This window comes from Dipodomys merriami, unplaced genomic scaffold (genome assembly GCF_024711535.1).
Source record: "Dipodomys merriami isolate MVZ:Mamm:240054 unplaced genomic scaffold, mDipMer1.0.p SCAF_1, whole genome shotgun sequence".
In the NCBI taxonomy this organism is placed as follows: domain Eukaryota; kingdom Metazoa; phylum Chordata; class Mammalia; order Rodentia; family Heteromyidae; genus Dipodomys; species Dipodomys merriami.
Window position 1 is genome coordinate 44953797 of NW_027202270.1, and position 27772 is coordinate 44981568.

Here is a 27772-nt window from a genome sequence, read left to right on the forward strand (position 1 = left end):
CATGCATGCAAGGCAAGCACTCTACCACTGAGCCACCTTCCCAGCCCCAGCAAAATCATTTTTATTTGGGCTCTAGTCTCATGCTTTAGTGTCAGATTGGACTTGCTTTCCTTACCCAGCACCCTCCTCTGATAATCACTGATCGACATCTTCCCTTTCAGTTGCAACAGCACTACCTCTCTCTTCATTTGCTCACCTTTCCCTTCCTAGCCTGTTCATGGCTGCCTCTTCAAGTCTTGTTAAGTTGTAACTTTTCTAAGGTTCTTCTAGGTGGCTGCTACTAGGAATATCTACTCCAGGATCCCTACTTGTCTTTTGCTTACTCTGCCTTTAGGGTTGGTTATAGTGAAGAGAATACACCTTTCTTAAACAGAAAGAGACTTATTATAAGGTGCTGAGTATCTTAGAGAATGGTTGGAGGGCCAGAGAAACAGAGTCTCAACTGAGCTTGCAGAAATGGCTCTCAAAGCCTCACTGTGGACCTGGGGAGACAAGGGAGCCACTGCTATCCTGCCAGGATGAGGAGCTGTGGAGTTTCAAAGCTGCCTGTGGACTGGAAAGCCCTGGGAAAGCTGCCTAGCTTTTGAATCATACCACCACTATATGATGTGTACCTGTCTCTTGAAACTATGATTGAGGACTCCATTATAAACTGTTAGTGATTTATTAGTTAGAAGAGCAAAAGGCACAATTCCTGCCTCATAAGTATTTATTTCAGCCTTCAAGATTTGGCATGCTCTGTTGGAATGGAACAACTAATCTAATCTTATCTATACAAGAGAGTTTGGGAAATTGTTTCTTAGTTTTCTAGCAAAGAGAAAAACTCTGGAAAGAGGTAAAAAAGAGAGCTACTAAATAATCCAGTCCAAATACTAGCTACATTGCCGACTAGGATAATAGTTTTGGTCTCTATTCCCAGACTCTGACATCTCCTTTAAGGAATTGTCCTTAAACTAACTGCTTTTTCTCCCCATCACAAACAGTAACTGTGGCTCAGCCACTCTGGTCCTGACCTCAGTGGTATTCTGTAGGTTAGCCAACACTTACTGAGTTTCTTGGCCTTCTCCCTCTCCTTTTCCCTCTTTAACCTTGACCTTTCTCTACAGTGCTAGGCCTGAAACACCAATCAACTCCTTCATATGGCCTTTGGTGTGGTGCATCATATCTTCAAAATAAGTACACTCCAGGAAATAAAGTCTCCACTCCCATTTTCCAAACCAATTTGCTTCCCAAGATTTTTGCTTGGTGTTTTAAATTTATTTGGGCTCAAAATCATCTGAGTTTTGTTTGTCCTCAGCTGCCCTCCCTCCACACTGCTTGTTCTATATTTCACTTTCACCTAATTCTTCAGGTCTTGATTCTTCTTCCTTTTTTCATTTTTCTGCTTGAAGCCTTCTGTGTCTCTCACCTCCCATTTTCTGGCCCTTGTGTCATGCTGTATTTTCCAGAGAGGATCATAGCAATATCTTACACCCCACAGTCTGTCTGGCCTTAGTGTCTTCTTTACAACAACAAAAAGCAGCAGAGGTGATTGGAGGCTAGGTCAGTAAAGGCAAGTGACATTCACCTGGTTCCTTTGGAATGCTCCAGATGTTCTCCCTTATAATATCTCTCTGAAATAGAGATAAGAGATTAACTATTGGTCCTCTGGTCGGCAGTCCCAGAAGAACTCAACCTTTAGAACCACTCCAGCCCAGGAACCAAAACATGAGAAAAGAAGTCTTCCAGGCTACTGCTAAGTCACTATAGCTAAGGTGCCAGATAACTCAGAGATGAGCTATCATCTCTATGCTCTGTCTAAATTCTTTCTTTTCTTTTTTTTATTGTGAAAATACCATATAGAGGGGTTACAATTACATGGGCAAGATAATGAGTACATTTCTTTTTTTTTGGTGAGGGGGTTCGGTCGTGGGGCCTGAACTCTGGGCCTGGGTGCTGTCCCTCAGCTCTTCAGATCAAGCATAGTGCTCTACCACTTGAGCCACAGTGCCACTTCCGGCTTTTTTCTTTTTGCTTATGTGGTGCTGAGGAATCGAACCCAGGGCCTCAGGCATGCAAGGCAAGTGCTCTACCACTGAGCCACCTTCCCAGCCCCATGAGTACATTTCTTATCAAGCATTGTTGCCTCCTCCTTTGTTTCCCCTTCCCATCTCTTCCCATCTCCCATCCCCCTCCCCTCCCCTCCTCCCCCCAGCCAAAGTTGTAAAGTTTGTTTTTTGATATAACAACTTGTACATCTCATTGTTGCAATAGGTCCACCTCTGTCCAAATTCTTGACCCAGAAAATGCATGAGCACAAAGAACTGGCTCTTATTTCCTCTGCTAAATGTAGGGTGCTTTGTCATCTGACAATCAATACAACTCTCCAATGTATATTGCTTATTACATGATGGGTATCTTTCCAAAACACCAAGCACAGCACTATCTTTCTCACTTTCCCCTTTCTGATTAATCTCTCTTCCAACATAATCTTAAAACTGTATTTTGAGCAATTTTGATCAGAATGATAGGCATGATCTAGATGTAATTCAATGCCATAAAATGATAGATGCCTTTTGACTTTCCACTCATTTAGTTATTGCTTGGTAAATGTAGATGGATCAGACATTTATTGAGTTTCCAGGAAGTGATGATGAATCTCTCTGTTAAGGAGTTAGGGTTAAAGCACATCTTAAAATCTTTTTCACTAAAATATTCTTTGACAATGCATATTTTTCCAAAATTGCTATTGCTCAACTGACAAATGATTTTGGAGGAATATCTCTTTAGGAGGGCATCCAAGTGTAGCCTTTTCTGTTCTCTCTAGTAGTTATTTTAGGTATTTAATAATGGGAGAGAGAAATGGAGGGAGGGAGAGAGTAGAGAGTGAGAAAGAGAAGTTAGTTTTGTCTCAAGGTATGCCAAATAATGCCAAGTTGTCATGATGTCTTTATCCACCAGCTGTACGCAGAGTGCAATCTCCAAGCCATTTCTAAAAATAAATAGAAATGTCCTTCTTACTGTCCCTTCTCTGTCCAAAGACATGGGAACAGCCAATTACTGGATGAAGTTCCATTCAACTTAGGAAAAGGTTATTACTGGTGTATAAATGATCAAGTTTACCCAGCGCACATAAAACTGTACTCTTATGTAGTATGTGACAGGACTACTTTGTCATTTGTATGTGGAGAGAAATAGGAAGGGAGAGAGGCAAGAGGGATAGGGAAGAAGAAAGGGACAAAAAATAGGGAAGAAAAGAGAGAGGGACATAATGAAAAATTCTAATTCAACCATTTAAATTTGTCCTTGGACAGTGAAGCACAGTTAGTAAGCACGGGAGCCACAAACATAGCTTTTACTGAGCCCCAGAAGAGACACAACGCTCTGTGATGCTTGTATGTAACACCGAGTTCATGTTACAGTTTACTGCCGTCATCCCTCTTCACACAGCCCTAGAGGGAAAGTCCTTTTACACCCGGGACATTTTTGAAGTTAATATTTACTTAATATAAACAGTCAGTTTTAAATATAAAACCTGGACTCCACCAGCCAAGCAAGCATGAAGATCTCAGTTCAAACCCCACTACTGGCATAAATAAAACAAAAATAAAAACGAACACTACCGAAAAAAAACCCAATGTGGACTTTGTATCAAAGCTCTTTGAGTTACTTAGTAACTTTACTCTTACTTGACAGTAATAGATGGGCATGTGCTTACCTGCTTCTGGAAGAGATGCTAAATATTAGCTCATAGCTCTAATATGGATTCAGTTTAGGGATACATTCATTAGCTGTCCCTTAGGTACTGTTTTTTGAGGTGCTAGGGGTGGACTCAGGGTGTCTTAACACTGAGCTACACTTCCACTATCCCTTAAGAACACTTAATGTCTCAGCCACCATGCTACCATTTGGTACCTGTCTTGGGGGCTAAAAAGCAAACTTCCAGCCTGAGAAATCTCCACATGGCTCAAGGCAAGACACTCACCTCACCCCTCCTCTGGATGCCTGCAGAAGGTGGGGACATTGTTACTGCTCTATTCACCAGAAAGTCACTGATCTATGTGTGGGCCCCTAGGTTCCATCACAGGATGACAACAGTTTTCATAACTTTCTACCCCAGTTGCCATAATATTGAGACAGATCACTTGACCCCAACACTGAAGACTATGATAGCTTGCTGAATGCCTAGCTACTCAGGATGCTGAGATCTGAGGATAACAGTTCAAAGCTAGCCAAGGCAGAAAAGTCCATGAGACTCTTATTTCCATTTAACCACCAAAAAGCCAGAAGTGGAGCTGGGGCTAAGTAGTAGGTAGAATGCCAGACTTGGGCAAAATAAAGCTGAGAAGTCTCCTAGAACCCTGGCTCTTGGGATTGCAAGTTCTCTTTTTACTGCAGGAGGGTTAGGGGCTGCATTATAAGAACTCTGAAAGAAGGGCCACAAGGTTGAAATAGCACTATATAGAATGGAAGATAGAGGGCTGGGAAGGTGGCTCAGTGGTAGAGCGCTTGCCTTGCATGCATGAGGCCCTGGGTTCGATTCCCTAGCACCACATAAGCAAAAAGGAAAAAAGCCAGAAGTGGCGCTGTGGCTCAAATGGTAGAGTGCTAGCCTTGAGCTGAAGAGCTGAGGGACAGCGCCCAGACCCAGAGTTCAGGACCACGACTGGACCCCCCCCCAAAAAAAAAAAAAGTAGAACGGAAGATAGTACTAGTTATATTGGATAACAACAGTGGTCCTGAATGTACGGCAAAGAGCAGGAGAGGAATCTAGAAAATAAGGGACAGGGGAAGAGAAGGAAATAAGGGACAGGGGAAGAGAAGGAGGGAAAGAAAGGAGGCAGGTGAGAAATCAATAATGGTAGAGAAAAGATGTTACTGAATAAAAAGCACAAATACTCCTGCTCATTGAAGTTAAATCAAGTTTTTCTTGTTCCTTCTTCTTGCAGGGAGTTATGTTCAGTGGAAGAAATCATGGAGTTCTCTATTGTTCCTACCTGTCCACTGGCTGGAAGTGCCTGAGATCAGGACATAGACTGCCAGGCTGTAGAGAGAAATGCGTAGATTGCAAATGCCTAGCTGAAGGGGCAGAGTGATGGACATTATAGGAATATAAACACCACTCTTCAGCAAGGGCAAGTGATTTCACCAGAAACTTTCTTTTGGAGGCAGAGAGTGAATAGAACAGGTAGGTTGCTGGGATGGCTCAAAAGGGAGGAATTAATTCACCTTAGAACAGAAGGGGAATCCCAGACAACCAATATGTAGGTTGTTTTGTTTGGCTCTTGTTCTTATTGGTCTGTGGTTGTTGTGGGCCTGGGGACTTGGTGGTATGTCTGTCCTGGCTAGGACAATACTGTCCTGTGAAACCAGCGATTCTCATGCTTTGTGATGACTTTATTTTCTCAACCCAGTTAATTTCTTACACAAGGTAGCTTTGTCTCCGATGATTTCGACAGAGTGGCATCAGGCAACCCATTAGGTACTATACATATAATAGACAACCAGAAGATATTCTTATACTCCCAGGGGGACCCCTAATTTGATGTTCATTTATTTTGAGAGGCTTTGTTTTTGAAGAAACTAATTTTTCAAAGACTTGCAGAAGAGAACAGAAATCCCCTTTATGGTGGACACAATTTTCTTTTTCTGCCACGTTCCAATTTCTGGCTGGCTATAAAGCTATCAGGTTCATTTCCATATCAAACAGAAAAGACACAGGAAAATACTCCCCTGATCCACATAAAAAGACACATTACCAGAGACTGTCTACAAACTTGTTTTTATGGCCCAAATTAGCAAATTATTCACAGTAATAGGTGAGTCAGATGACAATAGTGTTTAAAGGAACAAAGCCAGTCATCAGGACTCCGACCCCAAATCAGCCCTGAGGCAGATCCCCAGCTGCCAGAACATCTCTGTGTAGGGACAGCCAAGAGGCTATAGAAGAAAAAAAAGGGCAGTCAGGAAGTCTGCCACTTACCCACATGCAGCTACCAGAAAAGGAATCCAGGGCTTGCTCCCAGCTGCCCAGAGGCTCCGTGGGTGGCCACTATGTTAATAGAGGGGCACACGTGGCTCTCATATCATAATGTCCTGGGAGCTCAGGGATTTCAGTCACCCAATAGCTTATTTCCTTCCTTGATCTGAAACCCTTTGGGGTTAGAGAGAGGGAGTTCCAGCTGAAACCCGCGCTGTCATCTTTCAGCTGCCATGTACAAGCTGCTGATTTCTTGACCTGCTCTTAACGGACACCAATTTAATAATCTCGTTGAAAACATTAATGTACACTGGGGTGTGAGATGTTAGGAATGTCCTTGGCACCTTCTGTAGAACTTTCCTGGGTACAGAGGAAAGCAGTGTTGACCGTATGGGACTCAGCCACCTTTCCTATGAGGCTGTGGTAATAAATGAACTAGACAAGGCTAGAAATCTTACATGGTAACTGGACCCCTGCATGGGGAAAATGTCTTAATGCAGAACCTGTAATCCATGTGTGGGAACTGGACTCAGAGTTCTAGAGGCAAAGGCAGCCAGGGGCCCAGCTGAGCTAACTTGGAGATTTACAGTGTTGCTCTGCTTGCTGATCATTGTTTCCAGCTTAGGACACTTCTCTTGGTGTGTGTCTGGTGTCCTGGCCTCTTAAGAACCTGTCCTCTGTCAGGTGATAGCTGGAGCTCTTAAAGACAATGTCTCAGAAGAATTCTGCCAGCTCTGGCTTCAGTGACACTCACTGGGGAAGATTTCAAACATACTGCTAAACCAGACCCTATTCAAATTATGCCAGGCACTGGTGGCATATGCCTGTAATCCTAGCCACTCAATAGGTCTGAGATCTAAGGAGTACAGTTCAAACCCAATCTGGGCAGGAAAGTCTGTGACATTCATTTCCAATAGACTACCACCAACTTGAACTGTGACTCAAGTGATGGAGCACTAGCGTTGAGCAAAAGTGCTCAGGGTCAGTGTCCAGGGCCTGAGGTTAAGACCCAAGACTGGCACAACACACATACACACATACACACACACACACACACACACACACACACACACACACACACACACACACACACGAACTTGTGAGGCCTAACTGCCTTTTTCTTCTATTTTGCTGTGCTAGGGATCAAACCCAAGATCTTGTTTGTGTCAGGCAAAGCACTCTACCATTGAGCTACATCCTCAGCCCTTAGTTTTTTGAGACCAGGGCCTCTGTGTAGCTCACCTAGCTCAGCACTGGTTTTTGTTTTTGTTTTGTAAACTTTCCAGTTTGAAGGGCTGAAGTGTGGCACAGGGTTAGAGTGAAACCTTAGGATGTATAAGACTCTAGATCTGATCTTCAGTACACAAAAACAAACTTTGCTATTGAAATAATTCAAATACATAGAAAGTTGCAAAAATGCAGAGATGTACCATGTACCTTTCATCCAGGCTTCTCTGATGATTACATCTTAGGTAATGGAATATATATAATACTAAAATCAGAGAATACCAGTACATATGTATGTATAGTTCTATTCTGTTTTAACATGTGTGTAGATGTGTATAACTATTACCAAAATTAAAATATAGGAATATTCCTTTATTGTTAGACTTCTTTCTGCTCTTTTGTAGTAATATCTGTACCCCACATTCCACAGTAACCCCTGGTAGCCACTCTTCTGTTCTTCTCTCCAATGTTACCATTTTTGAGAATGGTATATAAATAGAATTATATAGCATATAACCTTTTGAAACTTTTCATTAAATATCATGCTTTTGAGATATTGAAGTTGTATCAATTATTTTTATGTCTGTGTAGTATTCCATTTTACAGATATAACATGCTTTATCTGTTCACCTATTAAAGGATAATTTGGGTTGTTTCTAGTTGGGGCTATTACAAGTAAATCTACTGAAAACTTTGAAGTATTTGTGTGTGTTTCTGTGTGTACAGATTCTCATTTACTGAATTTCTTAATTTTCTTCATGGGATTCCAATGCAAATCACAGCCAAGAACTTTTGGACTAGGGAGAAAATGTAAACGTGGTTAGCAAATGTCCTGAACATGTATTAAATCCCTTGTGTGACAGTGCATTGTATGGCTGCCGGGACTCCAATCCTACCTCTACCACTTGATGGCCTAACTTCATTCTGCCTCAGTAACTTGTCTATGAAATGGGGCAGTGATGCCAGCCTTATGAGCTTGCACTGAAGATAATACAAGTAGTGGCATAAAGCACAACTCAATATATTCATGCTGATCCTTACACTGGAAACTGAAGGCAGGCTGCATCAGTTCTTGGCTTAGAACTCCTCAAAGGAAGCAACAGTGGACACATTGGCTACATCATTGCTGAATGAACTTCCTGGTACTGTCCTGCTGCAGACCCTTTGCACCTGCTGTGGTCTGAGTGTGAATGGCCTTTCTCTCTGACAACCTTCTACTGCTTCTTGGCCCCTTGCTGTGCTGTACAACACCCTATTTTCTGCTTCTTCTAGGCCACTGTCTCCTGGAGATTGACTGGGATTGTCTCTTCCTGTGTCTCCTTCATCTGTCTGTAACTGTGGGCTCATCAGAGGCAGTGACTGTGTATCAGGCCCACCTGTGTATCTTTGTTATCTGGTGTGGTGTTTGTTAGTAAATATATGTGGAAAAAATGAATAAATGAATGAGTCAGAGTCCTGTTAGTGCATATGGCAGGAAAGTGTTTGGCACCTGGTTGGTTCCCTAAGGAAGTACTGATCTGCAACTGAGCAAGGTGGTTAAGGTAAAGAAGCAGAGTCTTAGGTCCATCATTCACTTGTTTCTGTTGGGAGTGAGTTTCAAGGCCATCCACCTCATCTAGCAGTTCTTACTTTCAAGAGTTATGAGGATTTAGAACCAGGACTTAGAACCAGGCACAGAATATCTGTTCATTCAATGCTTTAAAAAAAACTAAACAAATCAATACAATAAGAATAAAAGATTGCTGTGAGCATCCACTGAAAGGAAAGCATTTCCATGCTGCCTAAATGATGCATAATCAGACTTCTGCAAGAAGATTCTGCTTGATATTTTAGTTTACACTTCAAATTCCCCACTTGGATAAATATCTAGAGAAGAGTGAAGCAGTAGCAGGGAACCACAGGGTGCCATGTAACCAGTCCTCTCAGGAGGGACCAGAAGTAGCCACCATCTGATGTCTCCTTGTGGCCGCATGAAAGGAAGCTGGGATGTAAGTCCAGTTCCTAGTGGACAGGTGTTTGAGCCATCCTACACTTGGCACCCTTGGTGAAGTCTCCACAGACAGGCAAGGATTAAGTCGAGAGCAGACCAAATTGTTCTTCCACCTGGTGCTGGTGGCCCCAGCAGGACAGGGCTGAGGCTCAGTGACAGAGATTGGGCAACCAGAGTTAAGACCTTCTGCGTTCTTGCTTATGCTCTGTTTTGCAGGGAAATCTTGAGTTCCCGTCCCCAGAGCAGTCAGTCCAACAACTTTCATAGATCCTGTCACATTCACATTATACTCCCATCTGCTGCAACTGTTTCAAAGAATCAGATGCATCTCTTTTATTATCAAAAGGATAATGTAATTAATGCAATGTTTTAAGCCCTGGAATCCGCTGTCAGAAGTGAAATCACAACTCAGTGCCACAGATACGTCCTTCTCTTTAGAAGGTTTAATTTATCAAAGCAAAGAGACTCTCAGGAAGGAAAGGTGCTTTCCAATGTTGCATTCTTGTTTTCAATTAGGAGTTCAACTTTGATTGTATGGACTTTTTATTCATATATAGAGATTTTCAGAACTCAAGTAGCATGTATTTTACTCTGCTTTATTATCAAGTATTTGATGAAAAACCATCTCCCTTTGAAATAGAAATATAAATATTTATGAAATAGTTGTTGCATTTTTGGAAGTATCTTAAGGCACTCCAAGGAGTGGTTTGTCAGCCAGGCACTGATGTCTCATGTCTGTAATTTCAGGAGGCTGAATTCTGAGGATGGTGGTTAAAAGCCAGCCTAGCCAGGAAAGTCCATGAGACTATCTCCAATTAGCCAGCAAAAAGCCAAAAGTGGAGGTATGGCTCAAGTGGTATGGTGCCATTTTTGGGTGAAAAAGCCAAGCAAGAGCCAGGTGCCCATGGCTCACCCCTGTAATCTTAGCTACTCAAGAGGCTGATATCTGAGATTGTGGTTTGGAGCTAGCCTGGACAGGAAAGTCCACGAGACTCTTATCTCTAATTAACCACTCAAAAACTGTAAGTAGAGCTGTGGCTCAAAGTGGTAAAGCACTAGCCTTGAGCAAGAGAGCTCAAGAACAAACAGTGCCCAAGCCCTGAGTTCAAGCCCCACAACTGACAAAAAAGCCAAGCAAGAAGCCTTGAGTTTTAGCCTTGATACTGGTGCATACATGTGTACACACACCCACACCCACACTCACACATACACACACACACAATGGTTTGCAAATGTGACTGAGAATGAGATGAAAGCAGGATGCACAATATTTTGTTATTTTTTTCGTCTTTTCTTTTTCGGTACTGGGGATTGAACCCAGAACGTTGCACTTGCTAGGCAAGCACTTTTGCCATCGAGTTACATCCCAGCTCATCTCTGAACTTTTTTTTTTTTTTGGTCAGTTTTGGGGCTTGGGGCCTGAATTCTGGGCCTGGGCACTGTCCCTCAGCTCTTCAGCTCAAGGCTAGTGCTCTACCACTTGAGCCACAGTGCCACTTCCTGCTTTTTCTGCTTATGTAGTGCTGAGGAATGGAACCCAGGGCCTCATGCATTCAAGGCAAGCACTGAGCCACCTTCCCAGCCAATATTTTGTTATTCTTGTGTTTTGTCTTATGTTTTGTCTTTCCCCCAGATAATGTTGTAAGTAAATTAGAGGATGACAATGACAAGGAAGAATGTTGGAAAGTACTCAGAAGGATGAAGTATTTGCCAGGCAGCTGGTCTGGCCTAAACAGTCCTATGTTCTAGAAAAACATATTCCCCGGGAGAGCAGTTGACACTGCTGGACTCTAGTCAGGATGCATACCACATCCATTCCAACAGACCCTCTTGAAGAGTGTCTCAGTGCAGATTCTGAGATCCACCTTGACCTTGCCTAAGACATTCAAGGTCCAGCAGAGGGTTTTGAGAATATGCAGGGCAAGGTCCCAGCCAGGATGGAACTCAGGCTCCAGGCTCAGCCTGCCTAGAACAGAACTCTGTGTTTCACAGGATTTCCTGGGACTTCATGGGAAAGCAAAGCTTTTGACTCCTGACATCTATTCGATTATATTTATCAGTTCTTGGGAGCCAGAACACTTCCTGTTGTACTGATTGAATGAACCCCTAAGCTTGTAAGGTTGAGGCAGTACCCTTGTAAGTGGTGACCCACAAAAACACAGGCCCCTGGCCAGTGCTGGTGGCTCATGTCTTTAATCCTAGCTATTCAGGAGGCTGAGCTCTAAGGATTATAGATCAAAGCTAGCTGGGGCAGGAAGGTCTGTGAAACTCTTATGTCCAATAAACTGCTCAGAAAAAGCTGGAAGTGGTGCTCTGGCTCAAGTGGTAGAGCATTAGCCTTGAACAAAAGAATCTCAGAGATAGTTCCTAGGCCCTGAGTTCAAGCCCCAGAACTGACACAACAAAACAAAACAACACAAAACAAAAACCCCATAGGCTGCAATCCCGAGGATGTACCCTTAGTAAATGGTGGCCCACAAAAGTACAGGCTCCAGTCCTCCTGGACCACAGCTTCCTTCTCTCTTATATCAATTCACTACTGAGTTTCAGGCAGCCATTCTTTTTTGTGTGTTTATTGAAAATCTGAATGAAAAAAGAAACAAGAATTTCATGCTGTTTGCCCATCATCCCTCCCTGCACACATCCTTGCTTATTATGACATTGCTGAAGCTATAACATATATCAGATATATCCTTCCAATCTTTTACTATAACTCTTCCCCACATAATTAACAATGTTTTAATTTGTAGCAGTTGCACAACAATCCTTTTATGATAACATGGCAATATTTATTCCTTAGGTAATAATGTAGCTGATCAGGACTTTCCACTGATGATTGCTGGTGGAGTTCATTCCTAAAACCTTCAACAGGAAACAGAAAGATTTACAACAGGATTAGAGAACGTTAACAAAGCTCACACAGGAAAGTTCAATTATAATTAGGTTTCTTCAAAAACAAATAATAGGCATCTAATGAGAGAGGAAAATCTACTTTCTTCTCTTAAATGTTTATTTCTTAATAATGATTTTTAAATGTTCAATGTGGGGAGAAAAGCACTGCCCACCTATTAGAATGTAAGACATTTTAATATTTTCTGTGACTATGCAAGTCCATTGAAAATTGAAAGAGCATGTATATTTTTTAAGAGCATGGTAGAGGGACTGGGGAGGTAGCTCAGCTGTTCAGTGGTAGAGCACTTGCCTAGCATGAATGGGGCCTTGGGTTTGAGCCCCAGTATTGGAGGGAGAGGAGGAAGGATAAACTATAAAAATTTTTTGCACTTAAAAAAGAATTACTAGATTCCCACTCCCCACCTCCCATGTCCAAGACTATGTATTTTTCCATTGTATGGCTATACTACCATGCCCTACTTTTGATTATCTGAATTACTTCTGGTGGTTTTTTAAATTTTTGCTATTGTATGCAATCCTATGAAGAACATTTTGTATGTATCTTAGTCCCTTCTCTCAGGGTCTGTGCTATTTGGAGAACAGCTGGGCAAGAACAAGTAATGCATTCCCATTTTCTTTTTTCCTTCTCTCTCTCATCTTCCCTACCTCCTTTCTTCCCTCACCTCCTCTTCCTCCTTCTTCTTTACCAGTGTGTTAATACGTAGTCTGGATGGCCTGGAATTTGTTTCTGGGATTGTAGGTATGAACCACCACATCTATCTATCTATCTATCTATCTATCTATCTATCTATCTATCTATCTATCTATCTATCTATCTATCTGTCTGTCTGTCTGTCTGTCTGTCTGTCTGTCTGTCTGTCTGTCTATCTATATATAAATATATACTTATAGACACTGAAATTCTGTTTGGAGAGATGAAAAATGTAAATGTTCTCTCTCTCTCTCTCTCTCTCTCTCTCTCTCTCTCTCTCTCTCTCTCTCTGTAACAGAGGAATCTTATTCATGGAATAGAACCTCTAGCTAGAAAACCAGAAGTAACAGAGAATAGGCATATTAATCACAACATAGGGACTGATAACAGAAAATGTTCTATCTTCCTTTATGAGCTCAGCATCAACCTAGCTCTCTCTTCTGAATAGAAGCATGTGTCCCTTTTCCATCAGTATTTGGGACAAAGGAAATATACAGGCTGCTAACCAAGACACATGCCCTGCTGCTGAGCTCACAGATGGTTCAATCATCGAGAAAGAGGATTCTCTGCCACTAGAAAAAGTGTCAGATTAACAACTGTAAGATTCTATCCCCTCACAGCTTGCTCCCACATTAGCATGACTTTACTATGCTGGTGTCTTCAAAAACATAAAGAAAGAAAGTGATCCTGTATTTCCAGAAAGTTGAAAATAATTTTGTTTATTCTATAAACTTCTTAAAGATCTACTAACTCCTCAATGGAAGGTTTGAATGACGGTGACACCAAGATTCTTTGAATACTTTTTCAAAACTCTTACCTCTCCCTCTCCCTCTTCCTCTCTCCCTCTTCTTTCCTCTCCCCTCCACCTTGTTGCAAGCCAACAAATTATTATTCTACTAGAACAATTTGTGAATGCCCATTGTTACCCTCAGTAACAATGAACACTTATTAAGAAAGTAAAAATAGATCCTTTTCCAGTTCATAAGTGTGATGAATGGGTTCTCACATGCTTGTGTGACGTGTCTCCCTCAAACCTTGTTATAACATGGGCATATTATCCATCTGACATGAAAAAAACAGAAAGTAAAAATATTTAGCTTATGGTTTCTCTTTGATTACTAGTAAGGTCATATTGTGTTTCATAATATGTATTATTTCATAAATTGCCTGTCTTTATTGGGATTTTTTTTTCCGAATAGTTTGTAGATCTCATTATTGTCATGGGAGACAACCATAGTGTCTTTGTCTGTTATATTCTCAGTGCATATTAGCAGTCATTAAATATTTGTAGGGTTAAAAAAAGTACATATTGGACTTGGAGGTGTGGCTTATGTGATAGAGTGCTTGCCTAGCAAGTACAAGGCCCTGAGTTCAATCCCAGTACCAGAAAAATGTAGATATGCTACAAACATAATTTTCAGGTCACATTTATATAACTTAATATTTTCAAATATATATAACAAAACTTGCAGTTTTCAACATTTTCAAATATATAGTTCAGTGACACTAAATACATTTACATGTTGAGTGGCCCTTACCATAATTTTTTTAATCTTCCCAAACAGAACTCAAATATATATTAAACCATAGTTTTGTTGATGTGGAGAGATTTTATGTATGTATGTATGTATGTATGTATGTATGTATGTATGTATGTATGTATGTCATGGGGCTTGGGTGCTGTCCCTCAGCTCTTCAGCTCAAGGCTAGCACTCTACCTCTTGAGCCACAGCACCACTTCCAGTTTTCTAGTGGTTTATTTGAGATAAGAGTCTCGTGGACTTTTCTTGCTGGGGCTGGTTTGAACCGTGATCCTCAGATCTCAGCATCCTGAGTAGCTAGGATTACAGGTGTGAGCCACTGACACCTGGCTGAGATTTAAATTTTTATATAGTGAAACACATGTAAAAAATTAAATTTACTTTAACTCATTTTAAAAGACTTTTAACAGAAAAGTTGTAACTTCATATTCTTTCATTGTTGTTTTGAGATTGAATCTCCCTATGTAGCTCACACTATCCTTGAAATCATGATCCTTCTACTTTAGCCTCCTCAGGTGTGAACTCTGTTCATTATCTTTTTCTTTAATTTGTCTTTGACATTATGTTTCTGGAAAGGTCTCCCTACTTAAAAAGCATGAAAACATTCATATTTATTTCTCATAGTATTGATTATTTCTTCTTTTCCTTTTTTCTTTTCTTTTAAAAAAATATTGCTCTCTTTAATCTATCTAGGATGCATTTAAGATGAAAACTAGTTAATGCTCTTTGGGAGACCATTCTTCCGATGTTTTCACAATTTTGTATGTTATGTGAGCAGAGGCTCTGCTCTTTGCATATAACAAGAAATCAGTATTTTTGAATGATATCAATGACATTCAGAATTATTTGTGAAATAACCTTTCATGGAAGTTCATTATAGAAATAAACCTGGAAATAATTTTTTTGAATAAAGTAAAGCTCTGATTCTTGATTTTTTAAGCATTTTTGTAATGTATAAGGAAAAAAGATATAATTTCTGAATCCATATACCTTGTAGATGCTCGTGCTTTATGGGGCTTCTGGCACCTGGGATTGGCAAACAACACTATTGCATTAAAAAGCAGATACTGGGCAAAGGTCTGGTAGAATAAACTTGCAATTGCTTTCATCACTCATGAAAGTCCTGTTATTCCAAATTTAAGTGTCATACTCATCAAAACGATTTAGGTAATATTGGAGTTGCACAGAGTCTGAACATTGTGCTGGCCAGTGTTTATCCAGTGAGGACAGGAGCCTACTTGGGTTCAAAGGAGCAGCGATCTTGTCTGTCTGGTCACTTCCATCCTACCTCCTGGTACAGTGCTGGGATCCCAAAGTCTTGTGATGAAAGAAGTGGTGAATGGTAGGTTGGTTTTATAGACTAGAGAAAATGCCTCTGAAAGAACTGATTCATCAAAGACATTTTATAATACGTGGTAACTGAGGAATTATTTTTTTTTTCATTTTTTTAAATTTTATTTTATTTTATTTGAGAACATACTGTACAGAGGGGTTACAATTACATGGGCAGGATAATGCATACATTTCTTACCAAGCATTGCAGCCTCCTCCTTTGTTTACCCTTCACCTCCCTTCCCAGCGTCCCCCCTCTCCCCCCCACCCAATCATACCCCCCTCCCCCCCCCCACACCGACATTGAAAAGCTGGTTTTGACATGACATTTTGTACTTCTCATTGTTGCAACAGGTCCACCTGAATCCTTAAACGACTTGTTTGTCCCCATCTCCTCCACATGTTATACTGACGTCAAATATAGTGAAAGCGGGGGTTACACTGTGGGGGAGGGACATACAAAGCAACAAAGAAATAATCTTATAAATGCGTTAGAAACACATGTGTAACTGAGGAATTATAAATGGCATTCCATTAATTTCAATACCTAGCTTGATGATGGAACCAACTTATTCTAGGTGAAATTACTCATTATGTCTTTTGTAGCTACTTTGCTACACCTGTTTAAAAGGCATACAGCACTACTGGCCCAGAAAATACAGAAAGGAAGCTGAGCAAAAAGAAAAAAAATAGATTTGCCAGATACAATTAAAAACTACGTGTCACAAAGAAGGTCTCTTTACCCTTTACTAATTTAAAAGGAATGTACATATTTCAAATCTAGTATTTACAAGAGGCCTACAAAGCTATGTAGATAGAAATGGAAAATAGAGAGTTGTGTTTATAGTTATGGGGAGAAGTTTTGTAAATAAAAACTTTTCCCCCATCACTGAGAATTGATGTTTCACTGGCAGGAAAAAAAATGCAACTTTAGAATATACTCTAGGCACAAAAACAAAACCTTTTAGATCTGATTCTGAAAATAACTTGACATGAGCCCTTTCTCCATTCCTGAAGTCGAGCCAGGCTCTGTAAATTACACGACTTCAGGAGGAGGGTTCCATGCAAATTTAGACTAATTATGTAAATTGAGGGAATTCACTCACTTGTTATAACTGACTATGACTTCTATGAGAAGTAACTTCTAATAAATGTTTTGGTTGCTTCCTTTTGGAATACTGTTGATAGCTGTTTTAAACTGCTGCTATTTTGTCAATGAATATTATTAAACAACAAAAAAATCCTTCTTTGAAAGAGAAAAATTTGAATCTCCAGGTAAAAAAAGCATCAGGCAAAAAAAAAATCTGTCAGTAATAAAGTCACCTTATCTGTGCGAAAAGAAAAATTGGGTTTAGTCACTGTTTCCTAGAAAAACAAAACAAAACAAAAAATACAATGATGATAACATTATGGATTTAGCTTTCCCCCCCCCCCTCCCATTTAACTTTCACAATGTTTTCAGGCTTTACTACTACTTGGCAAAGACAATTTGGGACAGATTTCTTTATTTTCTCCTCTGGCCTAAAACGAAAAAACCCCCACTTTCCAAACTGTTACCACCGAAGAGTTTATTAAATGGCTGAAAAAGACAGCTGGTCCCACCATCTGTTAAAATTTTTCAGGGGCCAAATAAAACAGGTTACACCTTTAGCCATGCCAAGTCTTGTGATTTTCCCCCCCACCCCCACCCCTTCCTCTCACAGCCTGGGGAGGGCTAATCTGAATTTCACGCTCTGATTTTGTTCTTGCTAATGTCTGAGCTTCTGGTGAGGGCTTCTCTACATTGCTTGGATTACCTCTTTTTAGTTACAAAGCTATTCTTACACTTCAACCAGACTCTTACTACCTATTACCCTTCATCAATATGCTCCCTAGTTACATCCAACGACTAGAAGGAAATCTGAGGATACTAAACTAATTTCTGACTTTTCAAACTAAAGGGGTGGGGGGCAAAGTCCCTTTCTGTTGTTTTGCAAACATTTTTTCTATAAATGTTAATGGAGGTAATTCAGATTTTGGAACAAAGGCTCAGCTCACCACACACTGCAGGTGTGAAAGAGTTGAAACAAAAGCCATGCTAACCCTAATGGTATTTCTTGTCATTAACAATTCTTTGATGTTCACACTGGAGCCTCCCTTTTATCTTTTAGTTCTTCAGCCATCTTTGGTAACTTGCAGCTCAATTGAATCTCCCCCCCCTCTTCCTCCAAGCCTTCCCCCCTCCCCCCCCCCCCCCCCCCCGGCTTTTAAAGACATCTGCAAAATGTTTATGCTAAGTTAGTTTCCACGGCATCTTTTAGTACTGAGGCAAAGTGAAATGAGATAAAGCTTGCGAGGTTATTATTAAAACATCAGTAAGTTTCTATCATTAAGCTGGAGGCGAAGATCAATAAAAAAAAAAGGAGCACTTAATGTTACTTTAATAAGGATGAGTTTCCTGTAACAGGACTTGGGATTAACTTTAGTATCACTGAAGTGGGCTTCAACAATAAAGACATTGCTCTGATCAGAAGAGGATGATTGGCCTTTGCCCAATTAAATAGTTTGCAAATACTTGGGCTGCACTTGATCTATTATTTCCTGTTTTGTGGAAAGCTTTCAGGACGCACATATTTGAAGAATATTTTTACTCTTCCCCTTTTTCTTCTGTGAGTCAGTCCCTGGCAGGCTGCCAGAGACTTTTTGAAAACATGTTTGCCTATCTGTCCTCTGTCCTCTGTCCACTTAGGCCTGGGGAAAGAGGGAGATGGGTGACAGGCAGTAGGGGCACAGCTTCATGAAAAAGTTTGTTTAACTCCTTTTTGATGACAGCAAAATGTATCTAACAGTCAACACTACATAATATATCGGCCTCCACAATGCAGCAGCAGGGTCGGAGATGGTACAGAGGGGCAAAGTCGAATCACATGTTTCTCACCCAATGGCTGGTCTTACTGTTCATGTGTATTTTACATTGTATGAAATGACTATGAATTGCTTCTGAATTAATACATCTTTCCTTTTAACTGTTGTTCTTGGTGGTGGTAAATTATTTGTTTAACTAACTAACACTTTAACCAGTGTAAATGGGGATCTCTCTGGAGAGTTAATTTGTTGCTGTGTGAGAACTTGTTTTCAACAAGTATGAATCTGAAGCCAGTCCCACTGAGTCACCCCTGAAATCTACAAGGCCTCCCCCCAACCCAGACTTTATATAGGGTTCAGCTCCAAATGTCAGATGCCAGGGAAAACAGAATAAGCAAAGATAAAATTCAAATTAATGTTAACAATGTATCTATTTTATGATTTCCTCTCAAATTATTTAATAATTCTTAGCATTTATAGGATGCTTTTCATCTTCAAAGTGCTTTACAAATGTTAGCTAATTAGCCATGAGGTAATGAGGCCTGGATGATAATGGTGCTGTAAATTTTCTCCAGCCTCGGTTAGAAAGGAAAAATTGGAGATGTATGTATTCATACATTTTTAAAAATATCATTAGATGGTCTTGGAGATTTTGAAAATCAGAGACTCAGGTAATTTATCTTCTATGTAGAAGATATCTCTCTCTGTAAGAACATTAGGCAGTTCAGATGCTAACGAAAGGTCAGGATTTTCTCATGTGGCAGGTCACCAGAGATTAGAATTTAATAAGGGCTTGCCCTATTTATTAAAGGCTTTCTTCTTTCTATGATTTATGGTATTAAGCTACATCTGCATACCCTAAACACAGATTGACAAGTAGAGGTTTCAGTTTGGTTCTTCTGTGGTCCCAAGGATCTGCTAGAACATGCTAATGCTACTTAGAGAAAGCCAGAGAACAAGTACAAGAGTCCATAGTATCCAGAATGAAAAGCAGAATAAAATGTAGAAACTGGGCACTGGTGGCTCATACCTATAATCCTAACTATTCCAGAGGCTGAGATCTGAGGGTCATGGTTTGAATTCAGCCTGGGCAGGAAAGTCCTTGAGACTCATTTCCAGTTAACCACCAGAAAACTGGAAGTGGCACTGTAGATGAAAGTGGTAGAGCATTAGCCTTGAGCAAAAAGAACTCAGGGAAAGTGCTCAGGTTTTGAGTTCAAGCCCCATGACTGACAAAAAAAAAAAAAAAGTAGTGTGTGTGTGTGTGTGTGTGTGTGTGTGTGTGCGCGCGCGCGCGCTCATGTGCCAGTACTGGGGCTTGAACTCAGAGGCTGGGTGTTGTCCTTTAGCTTTTGTGCTCAAGGCTGGCCCTCTATCATTTGAGCTATACTTTCACTTCTGGATTTTTAGCTTGCTAATTGTAGATAAAAGTCTCACAGACTTTCCTAACTGAACTGGCTTTGAGCCTCAATCCTCAGGTCTTAGCCATTAGAGTAGTGCAGCCTAGAATGACAGATTTTTGTTTTAAATAAGTTTTTTATTGTGAAAATGCTATACAGAGGGGTTACAATCACATGAGCAAAGTAATGAGTACATTTCTTTTTTTTTGGGGGGGGGGTCCGGTCGTGGGGCCTGAACTCTTCCTTCAGCTCTTCAGCTCAAGGCTAGCACTCTACCACTTGAGCCACAGTGCCACTTCCGGCTTTTTTCTTATGTGGTGCTGAGGAATCGAACCCAGGGCCTCAGGCATGCAAGGCAAGCGCTCTACCACTGAGCCACCTTCCCAGCCCCATGAGTACATTTCTTATCAAGCATTGTTGCCTCCTCCTTTGTTTTCCCCCTACCATCCCTTCCCTCCCATTTCCACAGTAGTAGATGCCCACTATCTGTCTGTCCACCTTTACTGTCATAATAAAGCACCTATATGAAGCATTAATTGCTAGGTATGTTGAATATGGTTCTATATGTATCTTAGTGATATAAAATTTATTTTCAGCCAGTGATTATTGACAGATTGTACATGAAATATACAGATATCGCAGGACTTGTTTTTCCCCAAAGAAATGAATTACACACTTAATTTGCTGGATCAAGTGGAGCTCATATATTTCTGGCAAGGGAAAAGTGCCTGGGACCATGTCCCCTTCCTAAGGTTCCTGAGCCTAATGTGTCTTCATGTCTGTACATCCTCAGCTGTGGAGAGGACATGGTCAGAAGGAGAAGAGACAAAACCAGACTGAACCCACGGCATGAGTGACACCCATTCTCCTTTTCTGATTTGCAGGTAGAAAATCATGAAACTCTGTGTGTGTGTGTGTGTGTGTGTGTGTGTGTGTGTGTTTTCCATTTAAAATAAGAATTCAGCAGGAGAGGGAAAAGAGAAAATGTTGACTTCTGTGTGTGTGTGTGTGTGTGTGTGTGTGTGTGTGTGTGTGTGTGTGTGTTTTCCATTTAAAATAAGAATTCAGCAGGAGAGGGAAAAGAGAAAATGTTGACTTTTACATGGTGGTATGATTTTGGTATTTTACAATTTCAATATTTTATTTTCAAAATTACATTCTCAGGGCCAAATCCTACCTCTGATAAATCGTGGCTTAGAAGTCTCTTGGCTCAACAGACACCCTAAACTACTGTGTTAAAATTGTAATTCTGTTGAGTGTGATGGCTCAAACTTAAACCCGAGCTACTCAGGAGTTAGAGATTGGGAGGATCCAAGCAACAATTAATGAGATTTCACCTGGACAATAAAAAAGCTATGGACTGGGGGCCACAGGTGGGAGGATCATGATTAGAGGCTACTCTTGCACAAAAATGCAAGACACTACTTGAACAACAACAACAACAAAAAACAACTGAAGCAGTAAAGGGCTGGGGTGTGTGGCTCCAGTGGTGGAACACTTGTCTAGCATGTGTCTGTTCAAGTCCCAGTACTACCCTCCTAAATAAAATTTGAAATCTACTCTGCTCTCCCTATTCTCCATATTCCCTTGTAAACATCCTTTGTGATTATGTAATTGACTGACAAAATGGAACCCTGTTGAGAGCGAGAAGACAGGCTTTAGAATAGGTTGGGAGTGCAGCGAGATGTCAGAAACCTGAGATCATCTCAAGTAAAGGATGGCTGCTATCTCAGACACACCGTTAATCCAGGCAATATGCTTATTGCATACTGGCCACTTGCCAGCCAAGCCCAGAGCTCCATGGGAGCAAGAGGCAGAGCTTCTTCTCGTTTCCTGGTGTAATCCAAGACCCAGAACAGTGTTTACATATAGTAGGTGTTTGAGAACGAGTCACTGAATGGATGAACGAGAAGAAAATCATTTTGGAAAAATGTTACATAAATGTGAAGGAGTGTTTTAAACTCTGCTGTATGGTGCCACACTTAAGGCCCTGTGTGGAATGTTCTGCACACAATCAGATCATGCTAAATAGTCCCTGATGGTCTTGTTGGAAAACTGGTGAATTCCCAGAGCAGTGTATCTATCCATTTCTATTAAAATGAATGATGCCAAATATTTCAAAGTCCCATACTAAGTCTATTAGGGGGACTAGGGTTTGAACTCAGGGCTTTGCACTTGATAGGCTGATGTTCTATAAATTGAACCACGCTTCCAGTCCTGTTTTGCTTGTTATTTTGGAGATAGAATCTAGCAAATTTCTTTTCAGGTTGACCTCATGATCTTCCAGATTTCATTTTCCGGAGTAGTTCGGATGAAGTAAAGCTAAGCATTGACACTTAGTAAGTTGATAGATGTCCGCTGGTGTCATCTTAGATAAAAAATTAGATGAAGACATCATTTTTTATATTGCATTCTATTTTGGTCACTCTGGCCCCAGGCAGGCTGCTGACCACTCTGAGAATCTCTTAAAGAGACTAAAATATAGCCTGTGGCTCCCAGGAAGAGCATGGATTAGGACACAGAACTTGTGCACTGCTCCTTCCTACCATCTAGCTGACCATGGTCAGTGACATAGCCCCCCCTGAGCTGGCCACTTATAACTTTTACCTGTTTAGCACAGCGGGTGTGGACACTACATTGGAGCATGCCAGCAAAACTGCCCATTTTTGTTAAATGTTTTTGTTCCAGTAATGGCCTGAGATGTCCTCCGATTATGTCTGTAAATATCAGGGGAGTTTTTGCCAGGCACTAGGCTCAGTGTCAATGTTTTATATCTTGGCAGAATTGGAGAAATATTTTTAGAAAGAAAAAGCATTTCTTTTTAAGCCAGCATCTGCTCTATGTAGAGACAACGTTGGTTGCAGGCAGCATGACCATCACTGGGGAGCCTTCTTGTTCATAGACCACAGAAATCAGAAAAATGAAACACCCAGCTCAAGTCTTGGCTATTACTGACTCATCACATGGTTCTGGGACAGGACACTGGACCTCTGGGTCTGGTCATTTGTAAAGAATGGATTGACCCTGGGCTAGGAATGTGGCTTAGTAGGAATTCACCAGGTGCTTGCCCTGGGTTCAATTCCTCAATGCCACATAAACAGAAAAAGCCAGAAGTGGTGCTGTGGCTCAAGTGGTAGAGTGCTAGCCTTCAGCAAAAAGAAGCTCAGAGACAGTGCCCAGGCCCTGAGTTCTGCCCCAGGACTGGCAAAAAGAAAAGAAAAGAATGGATTGATCCAGGTATTTTCCAAAAATTCTTACCATTCTAGAATACCATGTTTATAAGTATACAGCAGTGATATCATTATTTATGTCCCTACCTTGCCTAGTAACCATCTAATGTAGTCAAAAGAATTATAGTTAAAAATATTTTCTTTGAACAGTGAAAGGCAAGTGGCAATGATGATTTTGTCTTTGATGTTTTCCACTTCCTCCTCCTCCTCCTCCTCCTCCTCCTCCTCCTCCTCCTCCTCCTCCTCCTCCTCCCCTCCTCCTGTCCCTCTCTTCCTCCTCCTGCCCCCCCTCCACCTCCCTCCCCCTCCTCCTCCCCCTCTCCTCCTCCTTTCTTCCTCCTCCTCCTCCTCCTCCTTCTTCTTTGGCTGTTCTGGGGTTTGAACTCAGACCCTTGTGCTTGCTCACTTAACTTTCTTAGCTGGCACTCTACCACCTGAGTCAGGCCTTGCTTGGTTGTTTGCTGGTTAATTGGAGATGGCATCTCATAGACTTTTCTGCTCAGGTTGGCTCCAAACCATGATCGTCCAGATCTCAGTTTGATGAGTAGCTAGGAATACAGGTGTGTGCCACCAGTGCCTGGCTCCTTCCTTTGGTTTTGAAAGATAAATGAATGGCATGTAAACCACATATAAAACCATAGGAGTGTGTGAATGAATAAATCATTCTGTGTGACTGACTTAAAGGGCTCTTAGTAGGCACTGATGTTGGGGCTAGGGTGGGAACTGTATACAACAGGTTCATCTGAGTGGGAGGTACTACCCAGCTAAACATACAGAGGGCCCACTACTTTCTGTCAGTTTTTCAGTGGTTCGTACAGGTCACATATAAATGCACAGATCTAATTCTTTTAATGTGAATGTACTGAAAATCACGGTTGAGACTGTCAGTAAAAGACATAGTTTTTTTTGACACATGGACACTGCCCTAACTGGTGATCTATTTAGTCATTCAATTAGTTTGATCAATAACCCACTAGTAACATTATTGAGATGTCCTCAATGAACCAAAAGGCTCCCATCATTGGAGCCTTGGTATTGTGAGCAGGTTATGATACAAACAAGAATGAATTTAGGGAGGAATAAAAAAAATCTCTCTAAAGTCTGTACTTAAATCTAGAATCAAAATGAATGTCATTCTGTCTATTCTACATAGAAAAGAGGCACCCAAACATTTACTTTAGGAATCATTTCTGAACTTTGAAATGTCTATAATGGTGTAGGTGATATGAAAGTCTCCTCCTATTGGAGGTTATGTTAACTGTCACTAGGGAACTGGTAATAAATACCTTATGAAATCCCACAATTCAACATTAGCAAACATGGCCCATAGCAAATCACCTTTCAATGACTAATGATTAACAAGCATCTGACGCCCAAGTACTAGACTGACTTTTCACTTTTGAATGTCATCTACTTCATTACCATAGAAAAAATGTAATCCCTTCCATTTGCCCTTTAAACCTTAATCCCCATTCCTTTTACTAGTCTCTGAAAGTTTCCATTCTAAAAATCTGGCCAATTCTGTAAACTCCTTCTGGCTTGGCTTCCCATCTCTTCTCTTCCTTGTGTTTCCAAGTTTCCAGAGTAGTAGTCTGTTGCCACAGAAACCCAAAGCAACCATCCTAGCTACACAGATAATAGAGTTCAGTATCAGATCCCTATCTACTTCTACATGGGCCATCTTTAACATATCCTTCTTCCACTTCTTCCTTCCCCAGCCGCTGCCCACTATACATACAGGACATTTCCCCAGCATTTTTTGGCTTCACATCCCTTTCCATTCTCCTCCAATTACTCCAGGTTAGCTTTTCTTTCCCATATTAATCTGGCTGAACTTGCTTCTTGAGTCTCCTTGTTGCACTAGTGCTGACAAGCTCTTTCTAAATCCAAGCTCTGTTCATGGCTTTCCTCTGAACAAAAATCTCTAATGGCTTCTCATGGCTTTCTAAACAGAATCCAAACTCCTGGGCACAGTGTTTAAATTCTCTACATGTCCAGTTTACACTTTAAAGTTTGTTCCAGTCAAACCAGAACAGTGTCTGAATTTCCCTGCTGCCTGCCAGGACATGTTAAGTTATCCAGGGTGCTTGGGATGCAGAGAGACACTGAGGGTTTTGGCTGCACTCTGACTCACGTGAATAGAGTGCCAGTTTGTCCCAGGCCTTCCCATTTCTGCTCTACTGACTACTCAAGGTTCAGGTTAAATTCAAACTCCTTCATGAAACATTTCCTTTGTGCTCACCTGGAAGCCTATTTACTTCCCATTTTGCACTATCAGGATCTATAGCGTATGTCACTTTTTTTTTTTTTTGGATGTTATAAATTCTTGGACCAGCTCAACAATAGCATATTAAAACAGTGGTGTTTGAAGATGTTATAAAATTCAGCACAACCACTTAATAATAGTCCATGTATATTGACTTTGGTCATTTAACATATAATTGACATACTTGTCAACAAAGCCATCGTAAACATAATAGTTCAAACATTCATATTTGTAAATGATATGCTAAAAAATAGTTTTAGGAAGGTACTGATACAAAGGGCAGAGAGAGCACAGATATTTGTCTTCCCCATTTCCTGAGACCTCTTTTAAATGGTAGTCCTTTTAAAGAGGAAGACACAACATAGTGATGAGACTGGAAGAGAGAATGATGAAGGGAGAAGCATTTTAAATTTAGTTACATGAAAAATGGATGGAAGAGAACATCTACTTCCAGTAATTCAAACGCCCTTTCCTTCCAGGCCAAATAGTAAGTTAGGGAAAAAAATTTAAAAGATATTTGGCTGCAGGCACTGGAGATCCAATAAAAGAGCGAAGAAATTCTGAGCCAAGGTCTAGGCATATAGAAACTTGAGAGGAAAGTTTAGTATTTGAAACAACCTTCCTTCCTAGAGACATTTGGCAAATCCAGAAGAGGTAACTGAGGATCAGTGAAGCCCAACAGTGTTAGACCATGGAGACAAAAGCTGGATTTCTTTCGTCTCTTTTCTCTTCCCTTCCTTCCTTTTTTCTTTTCCTTTCCTGTCCTTCCCTTTTTCTTTCCTTTTCTTTTGGTGGTACTGCAGACTGAACTCAGGGCTTCACTTTACCACTTGAGCTGTGCCTTATTCCTTTGGCCTTTTTTTCTTTTTTCAGATAAGGTCTTAGGATTTTGCCCTCACACATCTCTATGATCCTTCTATCTCTGCTTTCCAAGTTGCTGGGATTACAAATTCATATCACATGTCCATCAAAAGTCTTATTCTTTAACGCTTATCTCTACACACACACACACACACACACACACACACACACACACACATACACACACACACACACACTTTGTGAGTGTCTCTGGAAGTACTGAGTAGACATAGACTGATCTTACAGACATTGCAGGCCATTTTCAACTCATTACAGGTTCTGAGGTTGGATTACACTGGTTCTGATTTACCCAAGCCTGTGGTGAATATTTCTTTTCTTATAAGAAAGGGAATACCATCATGGGATTCAAATTATCTTTACAAATAATTTTGAAAATTTAATTTCTGGCATGCAATGAACAGAAAATAAGAAAACAGCAATGGGAACCACATCGTAGTAAAACTGCTATAAAACAAAGAAAAGGAATACTGTAGAAGCATACACACACACACACACACACACACACACACACACACACACACATTTTTATGCTTGTCTTGGAGCTTGAACTCAGGGCATAGGCACTGTCCTTAAGTTTTTTATTGGTTTTCTTTCTTTTTTTTTTTTTTTTTTTTTTGCTCAAGGCTAATGCTCTACCACTTGAACCACAGCATTAATGCTTTATCACTTGAGCCATGGCTCTACTTCTGGCTTTTTGGTGGTTAATTGGAGGTAAGAGTCTTATATAGACTTCCCACCATGGTCCTCAGATTTCAGCCTCCTGAGTAGCTAAGATTACAGAGGCATGAACCACCAGCTCTGGCTTGTGTCATTCTTACCTATTTACTTTTGAATCTGTATGAATATCCCAAGAATAATGTTTACAATCTATGATTCTGTGCTGTAGCTAATAATACCATTTCAAAACTACTGTCAGGAGTTAGAGCTGGATCATTCATAATGCAGAGCTTTCAAATTATCATTTTATTATTTCTGTTTTCTTTTAAATGTTATTTATAGCTAGAATTTAATTAGAAAGAGGGCAGATTCACAATTGCAATGTCTATGTCTAGAAGTTTTGGTTTTTCTATCCAAGCTTGGAAAAAACAGTTCAACTGATCAGAAGAAGACAAATCAATGATAAAAATGAAATTTCCACAAGTATTCATGTAGTGATGACATTACAGACATTCTTTTCTCCCTTTCTCCCTCCTTTTTTTTCTTTAGTGCTAGGAACAAACCCAGGGCCATATGCATGCCAATATATATCCCCAGCTCTAAGCATTGTTTCTAAAGCAATATAGTAAAGGTTCACTGTTGTTTCTTCTTCTTTGCTTATAGTCTTTATTAAATGTAATATTTTGAGTAAAGATTTGGCATAAAACAATATGTATTGTTTTTTTTGTTTTGTTTTTTGTTTTGGTCCAGTCGTGGGGCCTGAACGCTGTCCCTCAGCTCTTCAGCTCAAGGCTAGCGCTCTACCACTTGAGGCACAGCACCACTTCCGGCTTTTTTCTT

The 27772-nt window shown here is 40.6% G+C and overlaps 1 protein-coding gene, 1 long non-coding RNA gene and 1 other non-coding gene across 13 annotated transcripts in view; 2 read left to right on the forward strand and 1 right to left on the reverse strand.

Moving 5' to 3' along the window:
- Positions 1–11742: 11742 nt before the first annotated feature.
- Positions 11743–27772, reverse strand: part of Myo3b (myosin IIIB) — a 397916-nt gene continuing 381886 nt past the window's right edge. For 8 of the 11 annotated variants that reach the window (XM_070021235.1, XM_070021269.1, XM_070021185.1 and 5 more), the window contains one exon: positions 11743–12038. The gene's annotated coding sequence lies outside the window, so the exon portion shown is untranslated. The other 3 variants (XR_011371567.1, XM_070021194.1, XM_070021207.1) reach the window with 3 other exon arrangements.
- On the forward strand, positions 13220–27762 carry LOC138826164 (uncharacterized). Its single transcript, XR_011371574.1, has 3 exons — positions 13220–13378; positions 20691–20781; positions 27683–27762. It is a non-coding gene; the product is annotated as an uncharacterized lncRNA (long non-coding RNA).
- Positions 13747–13848, forward strand: LOC138835454 (small nucleolar RNA U13). Its single transcript, XR_011374634.1, has one exon. It is a non-coding gene; the product is annotated as a small nucleolar RNA U13 (small nucleolar RNA).